Here is a 23376-nt window from a genome sequence, read left to right on the forward strand (position 1 = left end):
ATAATACGATATGAATTAATTTGCAAAAGATATTACATAAAGAGTAATAAATTAACAATACATTTGGGGAATTTGCTATCACACATGTACATCACAAAACAGTTATGCACATTATATTATGATTACTATTTAAAACTAAAACGATATTAGAATTAGTGAAATATCTGCTATTTATAAAGTGGTGTCTATATAACTACTCTCTCCTTTTAAATAGTAAGTACCACAAAACACCCTATTACTCAACATCTAAAATTCACATGCAAAAAAAATGGTACTTTATGTGTACATACTCTGTTCTCATCAATAGTAAATATCATGAAAAACACAGTAAGGTACCACATATGTAATTACCCATCCTCTAACATATATGGTGACTACCATGAAACACACATAAACTTAACAAGTAAATTCTGGGCCCCTCTTCACAGTACTTTGAAAGTAGTTTCTGTTTACTGACTATCTTTTTAAACATGGTAAATTCCATAAAACACAATAAGTGAAGAAGTACCTTGTTCTTACATGTGGTGAGTACCACAAAAGACTCATTAACGCAACATGTAAATACCAGGTATGACATAAATACCCAGTAGGTATCACATAAGTATGAAAGAAATAGTACAAGACAAATACTATACCATATGGTACCATACCATAAACCCCAGCAAGTACCTTGTAAGTACAGAGTAGGTACAAAAAGTACCAATTAAATATGTAAGTACCCAGTGGGTCCCATAAAAAGTACCATGTAAATACCACTTAAATACCTTGTAAGTAATGTATTGTTTAGGTTTTACCGGAAATCGTTAGTATTTTATTTATTTATTTATTTATTTATTTATTTATTTATTTATTTATTTATTTATTTATTTATTTATTTGTTTGTTTGTTTGTTTGTTTGTTTGTTTGTTTGTTTGTTTGTTTGTTTGTTTGTTTGTTTGTTTGTTTGTTTGTTTGTTTGTTTATTTCTTTATTTATTCATGTCTGTCTGTATATCTATCATTACATCAGGAAAAGAAAATAAAAAAATATTCAAGGATTTAGTTAAAGAAAAAAAGCACTAAAAATTAAATTACAATGTAGGTGAAATTAAGACAGCTGAAACAGACTTACTCATCTCATTAAGAAGCAAACCTACAGAATAGAAAGTTGTGTATAAAGACAAGTAATAAAGGAGGAACAGGGTGAATAGGGCATGCTGGTGGGTGACAGGTTACAAATACTGCGTGGGATCACAATGTGCACACATGCATAATTAAAAATCCATCCATTATGCCAGGAAGTTTTATTTTTCAAAATACCTATGAATAAAAGTCACCTGTTTATGGTAACATACAACAGGCCTGCATGCATGTGGACATGTAAAAAAGTGGACTGCGTGAGTCAGCCCTGGTCACGGTAGTCCAGACAAACTATATTTGTAACATTCAGATATACTCCTGTTGAGGACATCTCAAAGAGGACACATGCTTCGCCTGCCTGCACAACACATAAATACTGAATTTGGTACAAGTGCCACATGCACTGAAAAAAAAAAGCATTTTGCTTATACAACACAAGGAAAAAAAAATTCTTCAGGATATATTTTATAAAATGCTTTTGTTACTGCCAGGCAGAACAACTCGTCCAGCGGGGAAAACATTACCTATGAAAATCCAAAGTTTGGGAATGCCCTTATGTTCACATTGTCTGCATTAAAGTTTAAGGTGATCAGAAAAATAAATAAATAAATAACTAGAACAGGTGCTTTCTAATATATGGTGCACTAAGACATGGAGATGAAATTAACATTATTTTTTCATGGGGTTAAAGACAAACCCAAGAGACATTATTTTTCAAATTTCAAGTTCGAGAGTTCAATCCCAAATTTGGAAAACCTTAAAGGCTCAGGAATAGAGTCTTCACCGGAGATGCTTCCCTTTGAGGGGAAACCGTCGTAAACAAAATGAAATTTTAAAAGTGAAAAGAAAGAGGATCTCTTGTCACCTACAATTTAATTGAAAAGGATCAGAAAATAGGATGAGAGTTTAAAACTGACACTACAATTTGAAGAACCAAAGAGAGCATGGGAACCAAAGAAAGAAAGTAACACAAATATAGTTTTGAGTAATCAACAAAATACCAACTGTGCGAAGGTATAGGAGTGTCCCGATGATTTTTTTTTTTTTTTTTGGGGCCCTATCCAATTCTGAGTTATTTGAATTTGAGTTTCTGCAGATACAGAGTCCCGATCTGATACTTACTTACTTTGTAACACATTTAGAAAATGAACAAGTTTAATAAACAGATCTTTTTTTCTATTTTTCTTTTTAATAATAATTTTCTTTTAACCATTTAACACTTCAATAGATCCTTTCTGTGAAGTAGTTTTAACAATCAAGTAAAAATAGTGCAACTATATCAACTAGAATTAACTGATATCTAGTAAAAAAAAAACTGGTGATAAAGTTTGGTATAGAAAGTTTGGTGACTGTTACTTTAGTCTCTTCAACTATTGAACATTTTCAACATATCTCCATTAAATATTAATAATGATTTTCTTTTACAATTTTTGTGGCATACATATGATAATAAGTTGTCATGACTAGCTCATTTCAGTGGAACCATTTATTACTTTTGGTTGTTTATTTTCTTAGAGAATATGTAATTCTTCATTTAACCAGTGAAGATCTGGTGTCCACGTATGTGGACATGACATTTGGGGTTTTATTACTTAATTCTACTTAACTGGGGCCCTGTCAAAGAGAAATAAAAAAAAAAAGATTGGGTTGTAACATTTGTGCTATCCAAGGCACGTTAACATTGGGAGTTGGGTCATCTAGACCAGTGTTTTTCAACCTTTTTTTTAGCCACGGCACACTTTAACCTTGACAAAAATCCCACGGCACACCAGCATCCAAAAATTAAAAAGAAAGAAGAAACTCATTGTCTGTATTGATCTACAGCCCCTCCACAATCTCACATGCATTTTTGTGATAATTATGGCAGAAAAAACTGGAAGTTGCAGCTGTTTTTTTTCTAAAAGATGCAATAAAAGTTAAGTTCGTTGTGGTTTCATGACGTCAAAGGAAGACTCATTGTGCGCTGAGACGCTGTCACTTTAACCCAATGCATCATGGGAGATATAGTGCAAACAGCCGCAGAAAGCACACAAACTGGCGTCTCTGAGCTTCATTGTTTTGTTCACATGTTCCACGGTCTGACACCAGATTCTGTGGAAAGCTACACCACTAAAGACGAGTTTTAGATTGTATTTTTGTTAGAACTGAGAGACTTTATGAGCTAAATCGGAACAAGGAAGTGAAGACTTTAACCACTTTTGATTGGTCAGACTGATGACGTTTGATTAAGCTTCCAAGAATGGTTGGTGGAGACAGTTAAAGGGGCAGGACTTTTCCTAATACAGCTGTAGCTGCGGCTAAATCACGGTACCGACATTCTTATCAAGATGTCTTTCACAGAATCAAATAAACACAATTAAAAAAGTATTTTACGATCTTTCATATTCCTAACTACTCAGTGTTTTATCAGGGCCTGTTTAGATGAACACAGAGCTGATAACCTTGAGATGGTAAATGTTTTTAGATCAGTTAATGAGGGCGATTTCCCACAGCACACCTGACCATCTCCCACAACACTGGTTGAAAAACACTGATCTAGACCCACTAGACAGTGCGCTGAAGCTTTGTTTTCAATGATTTGTGATCTTCACTGGTGTCCATGGATTACATGAAATGCTCCTCACCTTTGTCATGGTAGGGATGACACGTCAATGTAATGTTGGTGTCATTTTGACCCCACAAGATAACACAAGGGGAGGTTATTTCTCCTTCTCCGACTCTTTGTGGAGAACTGATCTCATTAAAAGGAAACACAACCCCAATATTTTTTCTGTCCTTTGTAGGTCATTATTTGCATAAAGACATCCCAATAGAGACCCTTGCTGTCAGTGGTTTTTTAGAAGAGTCAATTATCCCGAGAGTCTGAATCTGTGAACATCTCACTAGCTTAGCTTAGCTTATCTAACCTGTTTTTCTGCGCCTCCTGCTCAAACTAGCCCAAGTTGTGATGCGTTCATGATATGCAGACTCTCGTAAAGTTTTTATCGTTTATTAAAGCGCCTATCATGATAAGAATAAATTAAATGTCCGATCCCTGATCGGGAATAAACATCTGATTTTGATCGAGTCATTTTTTGTTTTTTTCACTAAAAGCGGTAAACCAGGAAGGTAAAGCCATATAACAATAGAGAGTAATCCTATGGCTAGTAGGGACAGCTAGATTCTTCTATTTTATTAATTCCAATTAGAGGCGGTTTTGGGTAATACTGCTCTCAATTGATTACATTTTGAAACTGCATTTATTTTTTTTAACTATTCAAACAAAAGGAGTGAAAATTTACCACAGCCATTTCTGCTGGACTTCCCTCGTGTTGGAGCACTATAATTAAATAAATAAAAGCATCCTCACTACTGTTGTGTGTCTCTAATGAGAAAGTACTGCTTCACACTCATCAGACAGTGCTCATCTTGAAAGCCCTGGTAAAAGCCATTAGGGTTTTACTATTTTGTTGCGGCGTGATTGTGAAAGCGACGGTTGCTGTTCTGTCTTTGTGCAACATCTTTTCCCTTCCCTAGCTGCAGTGGATCAGGCTCCCTCTTTGAAGCCATGCCAGACATCAGGTTTTTATTTCATTATCTCCTCTCCTTTTCCATTTCCTCTCCTTGTTTTTATGGCTTGGTATAAAGGAGAAGACAGGAATGGAGGCAGAGAAAGCTGACGCTGCAGGTGGAGGCCTAAAAATTCCAGACTGTGTGATTTTGTGAGAGTCGCTTGCATTTCTGTGTGGAAAACATGTCCTGAGCTTAGAGGAAAATCCTGCAAGATAGAGTTGATGCATTAAAACTGAGGATATGCGCTACTATATCTTTTCAAAAGTAACATTTACAGACATTTTTAATTTCCAAATGCAAAATGCTTGTACATAAATGAAAATTGCACTTTCGTATATTCAGTTCATTTGGGCGTTAATCAACTCTTATAGGTCAATATCCTAACATTGATATTTGCCTTCTGGGTTAAAATTAAGAGGAAACACACAAAGAAAAGAAACACAAAATCCTAAAATTTGTATTTCAAAAAAGGATGATCAAGAAGCATTAACATGTTTTTTTAAGTGCACACACTGTGCTAAGATGTAAGACTAATTTTAAAAAATCTGGTAGATTTCTAGTGTATAAACTCTGTAAAAAGTTTTGATTCCATGGTAGGAGAGAAATTTGACTTGACTTGAAGAAAAAAAGCCACTTAGGCAAAGCTTTTTGAGGTACTTTGTTTTTCCACATTGTACTTTACTGTTTTGCTTTTAATTTAACCCTTTAACAGCAGAGTTTAGCTCTGGTGCTGACATTGACTCTCATCTGTTGAGGCCATTAGCATAATTCCAGCGGATTCTGAAGCGGATATGCATTACTTTACAGAAGTAAAGTGCTTATATGCAATCAACGTAAATCAGCTGATTCTGACGTGCACTTTGTGTTGATGTGCAACACTTTACATTACTAAAGTCGATGTGCAAAGGTACTTCTCTCCCTGTCAGAATCAGCTGTAAATTTGAAGAGTTACAGTCAGTCAAAGAGGGTGTAATTTAGGTGTCGCTAGTAACAGTCTCTATCGTAAAAGGGTTTATGTTTATTATCATTGTGTTCTGCAAACAGTTCACCTTAAACAGTTCAAATTATCCTGAGCCTTCATCAAATTTTGCCTAAAAGCTATTTCACTTTAGTACTGTTTCTATTTTACTCATAGAAGCAACGCAATGTAAACTTTGCCAATACTTGTACTTTGTATATCCTATGGGCAAGAAACTGAAACAACATTGCTTCAATCTTGCTGCTTCTATCGGGAGCTACACAACAACTATCATTGCAAGTTATATTTCATTCAATTTTCTCTGCTATTGAAGTGTGATACGATTGCTTTGAATATAATGTTTTTGAAGATTATATTACAATAGAATTAAAAAGCGGTGCACTGTTATTTGCCAAACATTAACTTGAAATGATCTACAAGAAACACCCAACAAGCCCAAAAACTACATAAGGGCAAACAAAACAAAAAAAAAAAGCATAATTACAGTTGTAAAATCTGCAAATAGTGTTTTTGTAAGATGAAAAGAAACATGAATCTCTCAGAATACACAGCTGTGTTGGCAGTTCCTTAGAACACTCCTGAAAGCAACAGCTCAGTGAGAACAAATGTGCAAAGAAAACAAATACTGTACAATATTTGTTAGAAAAAAGTATTGCAGTTTTGTTTTTTCCCTCTGTCACACAGGGTGAAGTTAGATTTGCCAAAAATCTGCTTAGAACACAGCTTCTTGCCAAATATGGTTTCAGTTAAAGACATAAAAATGGCAGCCAAACTTTAAACTGAAACAGTTGGTTGTAAGCCTGAACAATTTTAGGAGATATACTGGCTTTATAAAATGTAAGATGAAAAAACAATTGACTATAAATGAGAACTGAACTGAGCGACCCATCGTGTTCCAAACAGAAAGTACCCACTGGCTCCAAGAAGCCAAAATCCTATAGACCTTTTTTGAGAAATAAACAGCAGTCGTTACATTTTTCAGAATACCCATAACCTTTTTTAACACATTGTTGCTACTCCTAAATGTTTATACATTTGCTTTATTGCAAGTTATTCAAGTAATATACTCACCTTTCAGATGCTTCAATAAAAGTATGAGCTTTCAACTTTGAGCTGGCCCCCATGTTGAATGTTCAAAGCATTTGATTGACAGATTATTCCAAACTCAGAGGTAGGGCTGTAGGCTTCCAACAAGCTCACTCCTGATAAGTTTGAGTGGTTTCCATGGAAATGTTACCCAAGACCGATATTCACTGCTTAATGATTTCATCTGGCTCAAACATAATCGTATGGCAAAAAAATGGCACTTGAACTGACTTTTTTTCATTGGAGCTAGAGGCAAGTGATTTTCTATGGGTGATGTCACACTCAGTCCAGTTCTTATATACAGTCAATGATAAAACTCATAAAAAGGGTTTACTATACCTTCTGTATTTAATTTTTATTTTTTGGTCTTCCTTTAAAAAACTTGACCTGGAATTAATTAGACTGCAAAAGTAGTGTTCGACATGTTAAAAATATGGTAAAAACCTGTCATTGAAATGTAACATATAATCAATGTAAAATGACTTAGTTTAATGTTTTTGTTAACATTTACACTCCCATAATTTAAAGCAAAACACCCCTAAAAAACACAAAGCTGTCAATAATAAGTAAGTGCTTGAGCAAACATGTGGACCGCATGGTGCAGTTCATCTGTTTCACTGACCCAAAATTAAAGATGTGTGTGTGTATATATATATATATATATATATATATATATATATATATATATATTGGGAGCATTTTTCATTGAACATTTCAGTGATTCTTAGCACATCAATGTGAAAATAATTCACAGAAAGTGACATGTGTTTACCGGCAAAATACTTGAAATACACAATGCATTTGCAATAAACACAATTTTAAAAATCTACATCTGAGTTTCCACTGTTTTGTAGAATGACTAAGCAACTTTTACTCTTCTCAAATCTTTCCTGAAAAATCTTGTTTATATTTGGTATTTCCCAGAGGACACTGATTAGTACACCATAGGATGTTCCTTAAAGCTGTATTAGACAAAGTTTTTATTTTTTATTTTTTTTATTTGCATATCATCAAGCCCTGAGCTTATCAATTGACTGAGCATTGACAGTTCTGACAGTTGTTTCTCAGTGTGGAAATTTGTACTGAACAGCAGTGGATGCAGTTTATTTAAGGTTTCGTTGCTAAGAAACGTTTTGAGCAAATGTCTTATACTTTATATATTGTTTGGGATAAGGCCATTTTCATTTTATCTCACACATGTGAATTAGATTAAATATAATTTTAACCTTGTACTTCTCAAGGACCAGCAGTCTGGAGTTAACATGTTTGACGCAGATCAGAGCCTATCCAGTAGATTCTTTTTCCTCAACTATCCATACATTTTTGCAGCATTATGTTTTCAAAGAGAAGGCTGTGATTTGACTAACAATATAAGGAGTACTATCAGTGCAATACCTATAACCGTAACCACAGAGTCAATGTCTATTAAAGGCTGTAAAGACCATGTTGCATTTGACCTAGTCTCTTTCTCCGACATAATATTGTGCCCCATCTGTCATTATTGCCCTCTGTATCCTGCACACATCTCTTCATCCCCTCCCCTGTCCTTTTACTTTTTTGTCCCCACTCCCCTCCCGTTTCTTTGTCATCAAAAATCTGACAGGAAAAAAAAACAAAACACTTTCATCCCTCGTCTCTCTGCAGCCTTCCCCCTTCGGTAGAGTTGACTATACTTCTTCTTTATTTATCCAGACCTGTCTTTCAAAGGGGGTATTTTTCTTGTCCGCTTCACTTCTTCTCTTCGCCTTGTGCCCTGACTGAAATGTGAAGAAAACCTGGCAGAAGAGTGTAGAGAAAAGGGAAGGCACAACAAGAAAAAGCCTCTTTCTTGAAAGGTGAACTTTCTCATCAGAGGCAAAAACATTAGGCCAGGAAATTTTCCAGTGAGGAAGGAGGCTTTGACTTAGTCTTTGCAAAAGCATTGAAGTTAAGGAAATTAGTGATGTGACACAAAGTACATCTTCCCTGAACATGAACATACAGAGCATGACATCTGCTACAAGTTAGAAATTGAAGTCTGAAAACTTTCATCTAAGATCCAAACTCATATAAAAATTACCAAATGTATGAAGTTACACAAAAAAATCCTCTCTTTTTTTCCCCCTATAGACCCTTGGTGAGAAGCTAAAAAAACTGGGACGGTTTACAAGTCATGCTCAATCAAGAATGCAGACATTTATGTCAAATTTCATGACAAATACGTCGTTAGCAGCTGTAGTATTTTACAAATAGGACTTATGAATGTCTTAAAACCTTGGCAATAACATGAAAGACATTTCTCACGAAAGGACAAAAATGGTCAGAGAAGTGCTGTGAAAGAGAGGACTCTGAGGACTCTGGATGAAGTTGTATTACCAACAAAATGACTTCAATGGATACAAAAGCTGCAAAAAAACAAAAAAAAAATCTATGAGAGGGAAATGCATAAAACAGAATGAAAAGGTGATTAAACTAATATTTGTAAATTTAATTAATTGCAATCATACAGATGGAGAAACAATAAAAAAAGAAAAAAAAAAACTATAAATAATGAGATAGAGACAAGCTCGCAATGCAAGATGGGCATTTCATTCTTTGTGCCAAAGCTGCTATCCTAAAACTATTTCCTGCCCTTTAGCCTCAAATGAAACCATATTTCTGGCTGGCAGAGAACACAAATACAACTTAGTTTTATTGCTGCCTTATTTTCCAAGATTCTGTCTTGGGATTGGCCAGGAGTTTGCTTAATTGGACCCCTACTGTTAGACATTTACAACTGGCGTAAACTGGTAGAATATTGATCCGTGTTTAGAACTACTTGGATACAGCAGTATTGCAATAATTATGTACGATAAAGACACCTGACAGCCACAAACAAATCAAGTTAGCTACATTACAAGAGACTACCTTCAGTTCATTTAATTGTACAATAGTAGTAAGTTTTGAAATTATTTTGCCTCAGGCAGGGAAAAAAAGTCATTTCACAACAGCGCAACACTATGTGTAATTTAAATGGGAAAATGGTATTTCAAGTAAAAATGGACAGGCTTTCTGAGAGGTTAACAAAGTACTGGGCAGCTTGGGTTGGTAACAAATCAGCATTATTACAGAGGTCTGTAAGAGTCCTAAACCTCTAGCAAACCTTCTATTTCAGTTGTCCTGCACATTTAGGGAAAGGCTGATGTTGCTCGCAAGTATTTACGTGCAACCAGCACAAAAGGTGATGGAAATTCATGTTTTTACGGCTGTGTCCGTATTTGGTTTTGCTTAGTTCTGTTCTGTGTTTTGTGTATTGATTTGTATCAAAGTGGGACTTCTGTGGTTTTTGTGGATATTTTTGTTTGTATGTCCATGTGGGATTATTTTCAGGTGTGCTGGGAAGGGTGTGGCCTCCCATTGGACCCAACCTGATGGAGGCAGCCTTTAAATGCACCACATGGACCTCCGGTCTGTGAGAAGGGAGCCTTGCAGCAACAAGTCTCCACTGCAGCATGTCCCCTCTTCGCCATTTTGTTTTGGACTCCACCACCTGTTTAGTTGTGTTGCACTTTAGTGTTGTGTTTTAGTATTTTGTAGTTTTTGTGGTTTTGTGCCCACTCTGTTTAGTCTTTTGGTTGTAGTTATGTTAAGTAAAGCTGTAGGGGTGAACTGCCTTTTTCTTTAGTGTTTTGTCCTTGATTTCCCTTTTCTTTCATTTAGGAAAGATTACATGTTTCAGTTAGGGGGGAGGGTTGTTTGTTATTTTGGCCTTGGTTCACCCTGAAGCCTTTTTGCTTCACTTTTATTTATTGTTGGTTGTTGTTTGTTTATTTTTTAATAAAAGTGTGTCATTTTTGTAAGGAGACATTTGTTTGTATTTCTTCATTTAAATGGGGTGCCCAAAACTTTATTTTTTATGTTACGCCCCTTGACGTACTCCTAGACATTAAAAGGCGCGTAACAATGTTGTCCAAACTTAAGAGATACAACCAACCATAATCCTAACCTTAACCCTTCCTCTGGGTCTGTGCAGCCAAGGAAAAGGTTTAGGGCTGACCGCACATATTTCAAAATAATATGTGAATAGTCACTTTCTTAGGGAACATTTAACCAAAAATGTGCAGATATTGCTCCACATCTTACTCAAATGTAATTGGGACTTCGTCTCTCAAAGCCTTTCCTCTGTTTAGATGATAAATGAAGAAAAAAATAATCAATAAAGTCCATAACTGACAATTTTAATGTAATATTAAAAAGAAAATGCATTTATTTAAATAAAAACTAAAGTTCAAATGTAACCATACACAAAAATTATATGTAAAATGAAAACATTATATAAATATTATTTTTGTAGCCAAAAAGCTCAACCCAAATCGTCTAAAATTCTGAGAGAAAAATATAGTTAAAACATTCTGGATTAAAGTGTCGAGGACAAAATACTAAATAATTACATGTTTTTGGTGGACTTCTATGTTTTCTGATTCTTGTTCTTCTTAGATCTCCAAACTGAAAGCATCACTGATTGCTGCTGGGGAAATAAACCAAAACAAGTAACACAGCCCTACTTTAAGAAAAAATCTGTACTGAACCATCACTTTTGATCAAAGGCAGGCATTTTTTTAATATTAGAGCATTCTGGGGTGCTTTCGCAACACAAACAATAGAAATAAACTAAATAAAGGCACTCATGCCTGTTAATCTTGCAGGAATGTCAAAACGATTGGTCTACAATCCGACCAACAGACATTTTGTGTTTACAGTTACAATTAAGAAGGGCCATAAAGGGAGCTTTAAAAAGCATGAGGGGTAAACAAGAACATGGAAGGATGCAAGTCACAGAGCAACATGAAAGATACTGAGCTGCAGAGAGGGAACAAGGGAAGGGAGGAGAGGCAGTAAGAGTGAACTAAGTGGAAGGAAAGTGGATGTTGCCACTAGTCCCTCCTTTAGGGCTGAAGTTTATCTGCATCACCAGACCGGCATTGGTGCGCCAGGGAAACCCACCGACCCCAGTGTGTTTCAGGAGGCAGAGCTCTAAGCACTCGTGCTGATTTTAAAGAGAAGATAATACGAACACCATCACACATATATACATGCACACAACAAACTTAAAGACAATCAACTTTTGATCTTTAGTAAAAGTGTTCCCAGTGATCTTTTACTTATAATTATGCAATTTTAAGCCACATTTTTTTTTTCTGTTGTTTTCTACTAGTTTCTACAGAGCGGTGGGAGTTCATTGGAAATTCGCCTCTCAGATGTAGGCGGGACCATGGGTGCAGAGTAGGCCCACCCCTACTTTTCCTCATCCATCTGTATAAAATCTCTCATAGCTTACAGCCCCTCACACCCCTAACCAAAAATCACTGCTGCAACAAGAATAACAAAAATAGTGAGCTATATTGGAGCTATCCAGCCATACTTTTGACCCAGGTACTAGATCAGACGAGGAAAACAAAGTCGTACCTGGATTTATATTTGTCTCCAAGTGCATGCAGAATGTAGCGGAGCAAGGAGCTTCCGGTTTGCCGTTGTAGTTTTTTACATCCCACCTAAATGCAATTTGAAACAATGCTTTTTTCGTCTCCACCTGATTCCCAAGAATTTGAAAAAATAAATACTCAGAGATGCAACTTTAATCTTAATTTTCTACAAATATGTCTTCCGTCATCAGTAAACTGCCGCAAGAACACCACCAAAAAAAAAAAAAAAAAGATTTTCATTGGAACAGGTCTTTCAAGGATCTTACTAGCTCTGCTCCACAAAATCAACACCGGCAGCTTGGTAACAACCATTGAGAATCTGCACAGCATGTCTTTTGGGGAAACAACTGCCTCAAAAAAGTATAAATACATTTCCAAACCACAATAAATTAGCAACAAATAAAATAAATAAATAAATAAATGAACAATTTACAAAAATCTAAATAAGACCAGTTAATTCTTAACCGATATTACTTGCTAAGCAGCTGGCCTGACTACATAAATGAAATCATAATAATTAACAACTCACCTGGTTTCTGTCTTTTAACCCTAACTATCAAGTCCCACAATGCAACTTGATGGAACAGTTCTCTTTTTACAGTGAAATATCAAACCCTAGTTGTCCAAATTTGTCATGAATCAGCTCTTACGCAGAGATGCTTTGTCATGGAGTTCCATATTTGTTTTACTCATGATTTGTGGACAAGTTAACGAGGTAGAAAAGTCAATTTTCACTGGGAAGAGAGGGGGGAGGGGGGTGACAGCCATTTCCTTATTGCCCACTAGTTTTCTTGTTGATCACCAACTGTGATCCATCAATGCATCATTACCAGTTATCTTTACCTTTTCTTCTACAATGATTCCGTACACAATGTCCTGCAGGAATTGACCCATGATTATCTTTATGAAGACAACCAAACGATCATATTTTCTTATGCTCATATGGGGAACAAATAATATTTTTAAGAGGGTAAAGCAAAGGTGATGTACGCAGTGAGATCAATAGTATAGGAAGACATCATTTAATTTGATCCCATTCCACCATCCCCCACACTCAGTCCATTGAGATCTACTCACTGCTTTGGAGGGTACTCTTGACTGTGACAGGCAGCCTGTCGATAGCACACACTGGTCAAAGCGTGTGGCTAATCCAGCAGCCAATCAATGATGAGATAAGGAGGAACCGTCTCTTGAGGTTGCTGCCTCAAAGTGTCTTCTTCTCTTGTGTTTCATCTGGGTGCAGAACTAAAGTACACCTACGATAAAACAAGATGGGCGAGTGTGATTCCTGCTGTGAAAACAGAAATAAACAGAAGAGAGTGCACTTTGTTTTTTTTGATGCAGTAAGCATCAAGAGAACCTGAAACCAAAATGCTCCATGAAATGCTTCAAGACGTGCCGCAGCCTAGATGCTCTTTTTGTCAACCGATGCACCTTTTTGCTGCAAGCTAAATGACCTGGTGCTGTCAGCTCTTTGTCTGTTACTTTGGTCCCTGACTAACCCTGACTCAGCACTGGCCAAAGGAACAGAGAAAGAGAAAATGAGTGTTTGTGTGTGTGATTGTGTATACAGCAGAGTACAGGAATCAGAAGAGAAAGGTGAAAATGAAATCTCTGAACAGTCCATGAAAGGCCAAATTCAAAGGAAAAAACTTGGCTGGTATGTTTTTTTTTCCAAATGGACACCATACATCCCCCTTGGTAGTCTTATAACGATGTCTATTTAAGACACAACCTGCCCCCCCCAACACAACCATGACCTAAGTTTAGTCTTGACATTGATTAAACAAACAATCATAGAAAATTACCTTGGATAAATAGAGATCAAGAAAAAAATATTTGGTCAAGGAATTTAGAGAGTCTGGAAGATGGTTGTATGCCTGATATGGTTTAACACCCACAAAATTCTTGATGCCTTTGATTCCTCCACTGATGCCCTTTGTTTCCCCTCTCTTTATTAAATTCATTGGCATGCGTCTCATGCCGGAACACACGCTATTCTGCCGTTGCCAAAACATCTGCCAACACAAACTGTCTGGTCCGATTTGAAGTGTACCACTCAGTAGAACTGGGTCTTTTTTTTCCCTCTAATTACACTTTTCCTAGGTGTAAAAAAAATTATATATGAAATAGTTTGGAAACTGTGAGAGAACAGGGTTCTATTTTAGATAAGAGTGTATTGGTGCTTGCATACTTTTTTTAGCTCAATTGGTCTGACAGTAAAAACCATCTCAAACACATGTCAAAGAAATAACTTAGATAACTTAGAGCTGTTTTAGGTCACAGCATCCTGTTGATCAGAAAGGCTGAACCTTGATGGAATTCCTACAGATATTACATCTCAAACCCTTTATTCTGAAGAAAATTTTGTATGAGGGCAAACCTTTTGAGCCCTTTACATCTGGGAATAGGGTCAGCAAAAAGGGTTTAATCAAAAAAGTCATATTATTGTGGTTTTCTGATGGAAAGTGACCAATAATATACATATTGTGAAACTGAAATCATTTAAAGAAAGGAAAAAAAATATATAATGATACATTTCCCAAACAGTATGTCATGTATTGATAACACTCTTTGCTTTGTAATTTTTTTCTTTTTTTTTTTTAACCTTTCCACTGGTTGTGGAAACATTTCTTGACAGCGATTAAAGTTTTCAAATAATTTCCTGTTCTCATCTTTCTGGTCCAACATTCAAAGGACAATAATTGTCATTATTCAAAAGTAAATGTTGTTAAACATATAATATAACTATTTAGTAAATTTAGAATACATGTTTTTTAATCAAAATGTTCATTTTGAATTGTTTAAATAAAACACTGCTTTGTATCCATTTTAATTAAATCTTTGATTACAATTCTACAGCACAATCATGATTTTTCTGCTTGAGTTTTATTTATATTGTCGTCTTTGTGTACTAATGATTTGGTGAATGATGTGTTTTGTTTGGCTATTAAACCTAAGACATAGTATTTTAAGTTCTAGCAGCCCAGTAAATGTAATTACCACACTGACATAGTCATTTCTAGCTCAGCATGTTTTTTTCCATCACAATAAAAAGCTTGATTGAAAATGGCTGTTGTGGAAATAGCAAAAAAATACAAAAGAATCTCATGTTAATATCTGTTTTCGAGATTGTCTTGCATCTGTATAAAATAAACAACATATAACACCAGCTTTCTCATTATGTCTGCATTTAAAGAAAATACAAACTATTTGAAAATGACAAACTTATTCATCTAACCTTTGGTTTAGCTAAGATTTACCTTTTCTTTCTTGTCTTTTTTTAAGCTTCGACTGAGCGAACTCTGCTGTCCCTCCTTGAGCTACACTGTTGCATCTGTTGTCCGTTTGAGAATGAAAAACATATCGGCCAAGTTTTTTTTTTTTTTTTTTTTTTTTTTTTTTTTTCAGGAACTCTTCAGAGCTTTAATTTTCACCTTTTCTCTTCTAAGGGTGAGCCCTATAGGGACAGGAACATATCTCAAACATTAAAAAAAAAATTTACAGTATTAAAATATATATATATATAGCAGCCGGTTTAGCTCGTGCTGGTTTGCAGCGCCTGCTGTCCGTGAAACCAGGGTTCGACTCCGGGCTGCTCCCTGTTCCCTTCTCTACCTCTGCCGGTTCCAAGCCCGGTTTGAGAAGGTTGCGTCAGGAAGGGCATCCGGCGTAAAACATTGCCAAATCTACCATGCGACTCGTTCGCTGTGGCGACCCCGGATGGGAGAAGCCGAAAGTGGAAGAAGAATATATATATATATATATATATATATATATATATATATATATATATATATATATATATATATATATATATATATATATATATATATATATATATGTGTATGTTCTGACCCTACCATCCAAACGTTGCAGCAAAAATGGAGACTCATCTGACCAGACAAAGTTTTCTAATCATGTACTATCTGGCAATCTTTTTGTAAGTCCTCTTGGTGTCCCAAAACTTGGCAAAACTTTAGTACAAATGTATTTTTATTTCTTAGTTATTATGGTAGTTGGAGAAGGACCTTTACAAGTTCTGCAGCAAAGTGTGTCAAAAATTGCACAAAACGCAATTTCCTATTCTATAGCCTACTTGAACGCTGAGATCATCTCATTTTTGTTGTACATAAAGTTGTTTTAATTTCTACTAAAATCTAAATTAACTTTTCAACTGTTTTAGTGCTCTGATACTGTTATTTAAAAAAAAAGTTCTTCAGCTTTATTCTGTAAAAATTTATGAAAATAACCTGTTTAAAATTACCTTTCGCACTACATAGTAGGCAAACTAAAGCTTGATCCAGATTCTGTCACCAACACATGTTTAGAGTCGAAGGGTAAGTACAGACTCATATGTTTGGCCTTGTACCTGCAGCACACATGGAACATTAACAACAGAGTCATGGGGAGCCAAGGACACAGCTGTGCTGAACCAGCTTGTACCTTGATGGGACACAATGCTTTTTTTTTTTTTTTTTAACAATTATTTTTTTCTTTTTCTGTAGAACTAGTACATCATGACCTCAAGCTCCAACATCTCTCCAATCAGAAAATGGGATAAAGAACAGAAACTTTCAACTTTTTTTAAACATGTTGCTTTTTTATTCAAAAACTGAAATAAAAAAGCCACATTATTCAGAATTAAAAGAGAGCCAAATTGTGTTACTTTGTATACCAGCTGTGAAAGCTGCATACAGTTACTATAATTATGTTGTTTCTGCAGTCATTTGGTGCCATGACAGCAGTGTAATAATGAAGGCAAACCACTGTTATTCAGGTTTTGTTGGTAGTAAAAGCACAACAGCAGAAAAAAAAAAAAAGTCTACATTACATTTGGTCCAAAAGAAAACATAAAAGAGGTTATCAAATTTGATCTATGACAGTGAGGTCCAAAAGCAACTGCTTCCTTTGCTTGAGGCTAAATCTGCATCATCAGGGAGGAAGCTTCTAAGTCATTTCAGAAAAACATGCAACTTGACTAATAGCAGTTGCTTAAATTGCTCCAAGCAATGACTTCCACTGTTGTGTTATAAATTTGTTTGCTGCTTTTCCTTTTCTCTTGATGCACTTCATGACATTCTTACCCCGTTGTGCTTCAAACTCTATTCTGTCATAACATTTTTTTGACTTTCAGTGATTCAAACATTCCTATTCAGATGAAAGCCGTTTTTTTCTTAGTTTGCTTTCTGTTGAATAGGATTATTTTCAATATAAAATGTTTCCTTGAATGTTTTAAAACACTAAAAATAACTTGTCTAAAATATATAATTTTTTTAACTAAAGAAAAATACTTTCGTAGTTGTATTTTTAAATCAGGATAAACTCTGAAAAAACTTCAAAAACTGTTCTTGCTGTTCCAAAAGTGACTTTTCTTAAGCAAACGTTTTAAAATCAGCTGAGAAATGACTGTGTTCTCGAGACATTTCACATTGGATTGGCATTAAATGTTTTCAATTACATTTTACCAAGTGCAACCTCATGTAATGAAAACTAATTGTGCATCAATCAGGAGCATTAAATCCAGCTGAGAAATATTGTTTTAATTTTCTTTGTGCAGCTACAACAGCTGTGATCCATTTGGGGCAAGGAAGGTTAGGGTGAAGTGTCTGTATCTGGAAGAAAAACTTCATATAAAAAAGAAAATCCTATCTGTTTAAAATACCAAAACTGGTGGAACCATTTTGTGCCTTGCAGCATTTTAGTCAGTGACGTGCAGTCATGGGAGGCAGGTGAGGCTTTGTCTCACCTGCAAAATATAACTTTAAAAAAATACATCACTTGAAAAGGGTTAAATAAACTTTTCATTTTTACTAAAAATAAAAAGCATTTATTGTTTTTAGACATGTCCCATTATGATTACTTTTTTCTGTGTGGGGTTTCAACATTTTTTGGTAAAAAAACAAAAATAAATAAATAAATAAATAAAAGCAGCAAATTTAGGAATTTCCTGTTCAAACCCCTGTCAATGGTTCAAATACATGAGAAGGCAGCAGGCTGCCCATGCCTTACATGTGCCCAGACTGTGCCGCACACACTGACTGACGCATGTGCTTTACCAATTTGGTCTTTTCTATTGTTATAAAAGACGCTTTATTTTTTATGACTTCATTTTTCTGTTTCTCACCAACTGTCCTATTGGTGCCAGTTTGATACCCATTTAGTCTTTTTGTATCCAAAAATGCACATTAGAAATACAGTAGTTAAGGCACGCAGTACGCCTGCCTCAAGGCAGAGGACGCTAATGATCCCAGAGAACGGGACACCACGACTAAAGAATAATAGAATCTGCGGTAGCAAGTGAAGTGCAGCCATCCAATTGTTCTTTAATATTGTTTGGCATCATTTTCTAAATGGAGGATTAGGGGTTTAAACCCAGGAATTTGTGGAGACACGTCACTGGCAGTTTTCCGCATTGAGACCGAGAGTTTTAAAACTGAAGAAAGAAAAGGAGCACTTTTCAAATAGGTTATCCATGTGTTTTAGAAGGAGCGGCACATGGAATTTATTTATAGATATAAGTAAGTCCCTAATAACAATTGTAGTGATTTTTTTCCTCTATGCAACAGTTTGTAAACGGATGAAAAATGTTGAAATGAAATGTTAAACAGCAAACTTTAACTGTTGCCAATCAAATGGTGAATAAACTACTCTGTAGGGTTCACATGTTTTTAAAATATGACTGATGACATCAGTGCTTCACCAGCAGTGAACCTTGTCTCTGGTTTTGTTGCTATATTGGAGTCAGAGTCTAAAGTTTTCTTATAGATCTCTGCACAGACATGCTCTATTTACTTACATAGAAAATATGATAATTCAGAAGATTTGATTCTTTGTAGGGAATCAAGCAGACTTTTTTTTTCTTCTCTAATGCACAGCTTAAAAAGGCAAAAGACTGTGAAAGCAGGGTGGATTTATCAATCGTTTTCATTTCAAAAGTCTGCTTCTGGTGCCAAACATTACCAAGGTGATATGGGATGGACCAATTCTCCGTGACTATATCAAAGACCGTTGAAGTTGTGTCACAATATCTAGTTTATTTGACCCAAAAAGGGGATGTGCATTGCAACTCCCGCTTCAGAAATTTCAATGATTGCTCTGTGTCTCCAACTGTCAAAAAAAAAAATCCATCTATGAACATAAATAGACTGCTCTCTTGTCCTTTGGATGGAGTGAAGGAAGACGGTCCAATGATCTTTCAGTCTACAAATTGATCCTAATTATTGTATTTTTCACATGATAGGATGGACCAGACAATAGGATGAACCGTCAGCAAATGCTTTATTTTTGAACTCATCTCATACATAAGGTGCACTGAACTATGAGGCGGAACAAGCAAGACAAAAGTCAGTCAGTCAGACTCTCTTAACTGGGTTCACACTAACATTAAAACTTGTTTGTAACATGCTACACATTAGCTACGTTTGTGGTTTTTACGACATAACTCCCAGTCTTGTTTGCAACACGTCAACAAACAGACTGATACAGCTAAAACAAACCGTACTGTGACTATGCTAACTCCCATCCTTGTTCGTAACATAAAAAATCCAAACATTTTGACAGAGCGGTGTGTATCTCTCAACATGTGCTTTGACATCGGTAAGCACAACCAGAATCAATACACAAAAAGGCACTTAGGGATATAAGGCACTTTTTTTAAGCCTTCTTTGAAGGCTTTTTAAGTGTGCCATATAGTGCAGAAAATACAAAGTAAAGGAACTCTAAAAGTCTTTGTCAGTAAGTGTCCTCTACACTGCTAACAATACTCATATTACCAAAAGGAAATTGCTATAAAGTTGTACAGGTGAAAATGCTATATTGGTGCAACCAGAAAGAAAATACATCTTAGAGACAATATTGTTAACTTTAACAATATTTCCTTCTTTTTTGTATTTAGTTAGACCAACATTCTGTTGTCATTTTAGCAGGATATTATAGGAAAACAAACATAACATTGGATACAGCATTTTATTGTGTCAGTCACTATAAGACAAAAAGGTGAAAAGCATTAGAATCCCTTGTATTTTCCTTGTACAAGTAGCGCATCCAGTACAGTTTTGAGTGAAAATAAACTGTGTAGGACAAAAAGACATTGACCTTTAACAACTTGATTTGAGAGCCATACTTTTTCAAACACTCACAATCTAGTACACCATTTGTGCAGAAGTGGTTGTTGGGTTGTGGGGCCATTCCTATTAGCCCAGGCTGCCACAGCTGGCTGTCATCTGTCTTCTTTCACACTTTATTTCAGGAAGATGGCCTGACCAGTCCCTCATCACTTCGGTGAGAAAAACTAAATTATAATTGATTTACCTTGCATGATGTATACACCAGCTTCTATTCATCTGATAAGCTCAGGTGGGCACAATGGAAAATGAACGTGTGCTGAACCTCTGCATCCTAATCTGTTAAATAAAACCGACAGTATGAACTTTTAATTTGCGCTTAGCATGTAAGCCAACAGCACTCAGTCCCCTTCATCTTTCTTTTATCATTCTTTGCACACGTCTTCAGTGGCACACTTTGCGAAATTGAACATAAGGAAAAAGTGGGGAACACAAAATCAAATCCAATTACAGGCGTGATGAACCACATGTGTGCCCCTGGCGATAAGCCTGGGCAGGTTCCCCAAAAGACAACAACAGATGAACAACAAAACTGATTGAAATGGCAGCCCTTCAAACAACATCCACTCCCATTGGAGCGCAGCTAAACAAACCTCCCTCCCATTGGGAGGGCAGTAATGGGCAAGGCAGAGTAGTTTTGAAAGCTGAGGAGAAAGCTGTTTCACAAATTAATGTAGACTACCCAGTGTAGTTGGGCCTGCACGAAGGGAAAGGTGGGGATCAGGATCAGGTCCAAGTACACTCACTTTGCAAAGGAACTTTCTTCTCTCCAAGTTTTAGGTTGCTGCACTTTTAACGTTTACTCATTGCTTGTTATATATTTAAAAAAAAAGAATTTGCAGCATGTACTGTACAGTAAACCCTTGTTTTTCGCGGGGGTTACGTTCCAAAAAGAACCCGTGATAGGCAAAATCCGTGAAGTAGAAACCTTTGTTTTTTCTTACAATTATTATACAATTAAATACTCTGTTATACATTGAAAAGAAAGAACAGACCATTTTACAGGCTCAAGCATTTGTTTCACAAATAAAAGTACTTTAGAAACGTTTTTTTTAACAAATAACTTCTGTAATGTACTGTCAAATAATAATTTTAATCAACAATGTGAATAGAAGGCTTCAAATCGCGGAGATTAGCCCCGCCCACCGCGACCCAAGAGTAATTGGATAAAACAGGAGAAAATTTAAAATGATTATAAAAAGATACAAAGTACAGTGGGACAAATAGTGACTCGGGTGTATTTTACTGCTCTACAGACTGAGCTGCTGCATCCTGACTCCGCTCTGCAGTGTTTTCTTCTTTTGAAGCCCACGGTGCAGCTGTGTTTGTTCGGGAGAAGAACATAGTGATAGGCAGTTGTTGTTGCTCTTTTTTCTATGGGTTTTAGAGAAACTCGAAATTGCAAGAGAATTTGCACATACGTACTGTAAATTTGGCAAGCTGATTTACGTATGTGTACATATTAAACTGCAACGTTATTGACGCACAGGTAGAGAAGAAGCGGAGTGACTTTTTAGCCAGTCAGAATGCAGAACACAATGCATGATGCAAATCCGTGAAGTAGCGAAACCATGAAAAGTAAACCGCGTTATAGCAAGGGATCACTGTATTACATTGACAAAGACTGTTTAAAATTCATCACCACTTATCAACCAAGAGTTCAGTATTTTACAAAAAAAACAACAAAAAAAATTGTTTAAAAAACAAAAAAGTCACAGCCCTACAACGTTGCAAACACGTATTAATCTGATTTGCTCATTTCACTAAAATGCCAAAATACTTAAATTCAACTGACAGTACAGCAACTGCAAATGGTTTACTTGGTTTGTTGTAATTTCATTACTAACCCGGTTTATTCTGACATTGTTTGGCCTCCAGTGTATTTACCAATAAATGAGAACTGGAATGAGGGAGTATGACGCCACCCATAGAAAATGGCTCACTTCTGGCTTAGACAAAATGAAGATGTATCATTTGCTGATTTTTTTCTGGACAAAACAGCCAGACAGCGTCAGTAAGCAGCGATTGATCCACGTAGGTCTGAGTCATTGTTTGTATGGTAACGACTTTGCCCAATTGGGAGTGAGCTTGTTGGAAGGCCACACCCCTACCAAAGAAAGCAGGCTCAAGAGAATCTGTCAAACCAACGTTGAGCCAAATTACTTTGTTCAGTATGTGCAAGACTGTAGTTTCAAATCGAAAATGAAGTGATAAGAAAATCTTCATCTTAAAACGATTTTTTTTTACATGGGATATCTCAGGTTGCCAACAGTTCCCAACAGATTCAAAGATCACCATGATTATTATTAATATTTTTTTTTTTTTTGGTTTTTGCACACTTTATCAGCATTAGTATTTCACCTGCAGCAACAGTTTACCTAAAACCTATACTACTGCTACCTAGCAAGCCACAAATTTGAGTCTTGTGAGCAGGGTGGATTCATATACTGTAGATTGGGTATAACATCACAAATCAGGCAAGGTGGATCCATATGTTATCGAAAATTCATACAGATAAAATAAGCCTTGTCTTCTATACCTCCACACTTCAGAGAAAATATTGGTAACCAATGAAATTCTGATATTTTTACATTAACTGTGTTAAATACTCCAAACCAATTCAATTCCAACAATTACTTTTCTGTAGAAGTAAAATACATGACTACACAGAAAACTAAAGCTCTATAAACTGCTCCTATAGCATAGTTGCTAACTTGCTCTTTCCAGTTGAATCAGCTGGATTGAATTTCAGACACTAGTGAGTTCTGTCACATATGCATATTCATTAAGAAATGCCTCAACGGTGACAGTGAAAGATCTGTTAAATCCATATTTAAAACTAATAATTTTGGAAATGAATTGCTTTAGGGAGGCTGTTTGCACAGTACCGATTGTGTGTGGAGCACTTCAGGAGACACTGTGCACTATCACCAGGGGATGTGAGGAAAGCTCGACTCCTTAATTTAATTGGCAATTATATTAGCGCTTCAGCTCATCTGAGTACAACATAGCAGTCAAGTCGAAAATAATCATGGACTCAAACCTAATATGTAAATACTCCCAGAGGGACACAA

The 23376-nt window shown here is 35.9% G+C and overlaps 1 protein-coding gene across 19 annotated transcripts in view; it reads right to left on the minus strand.

The window, feature by feature from the left end:
- adgrb2 (adhesion G protein-coupled receptor B2) overlaps nt 1-23376 on the minus strand; it is a 317335-nt gene that overhangs the window by 229020 nt on the left and 64939 nt on the right. For 2 of the 19 annotated variants that reach the window (XM_078954898.1, XM_078954896.1), the window contains exon 2: nt 13254-13432. The exons of the other annotated variants lie outside the window; for them this stretch is intronic. The gene's annotated coding sequence lies outside the window, so the exon portion shown is untranslated. The remainder of the gene's footprint in view (nt 1-13253; nt 13433-23376) is intronic. 19 annotated transcript variants of the gene reach the window in all.

This window comes from Oryzias latipes, chromosome 11, assembly GCF_053564925.1.
Source record: "Oryzias latipes strain Hd-rR chromosome 11, Olatipes_Hd-rR_3.1".
Taxonomy (NCBI): Eukaryota; Metazoa; Chordata; class Actinopteri; order Beloniformes; family Adrianichthyidae; genus Oryzias; species Oryzias latipes.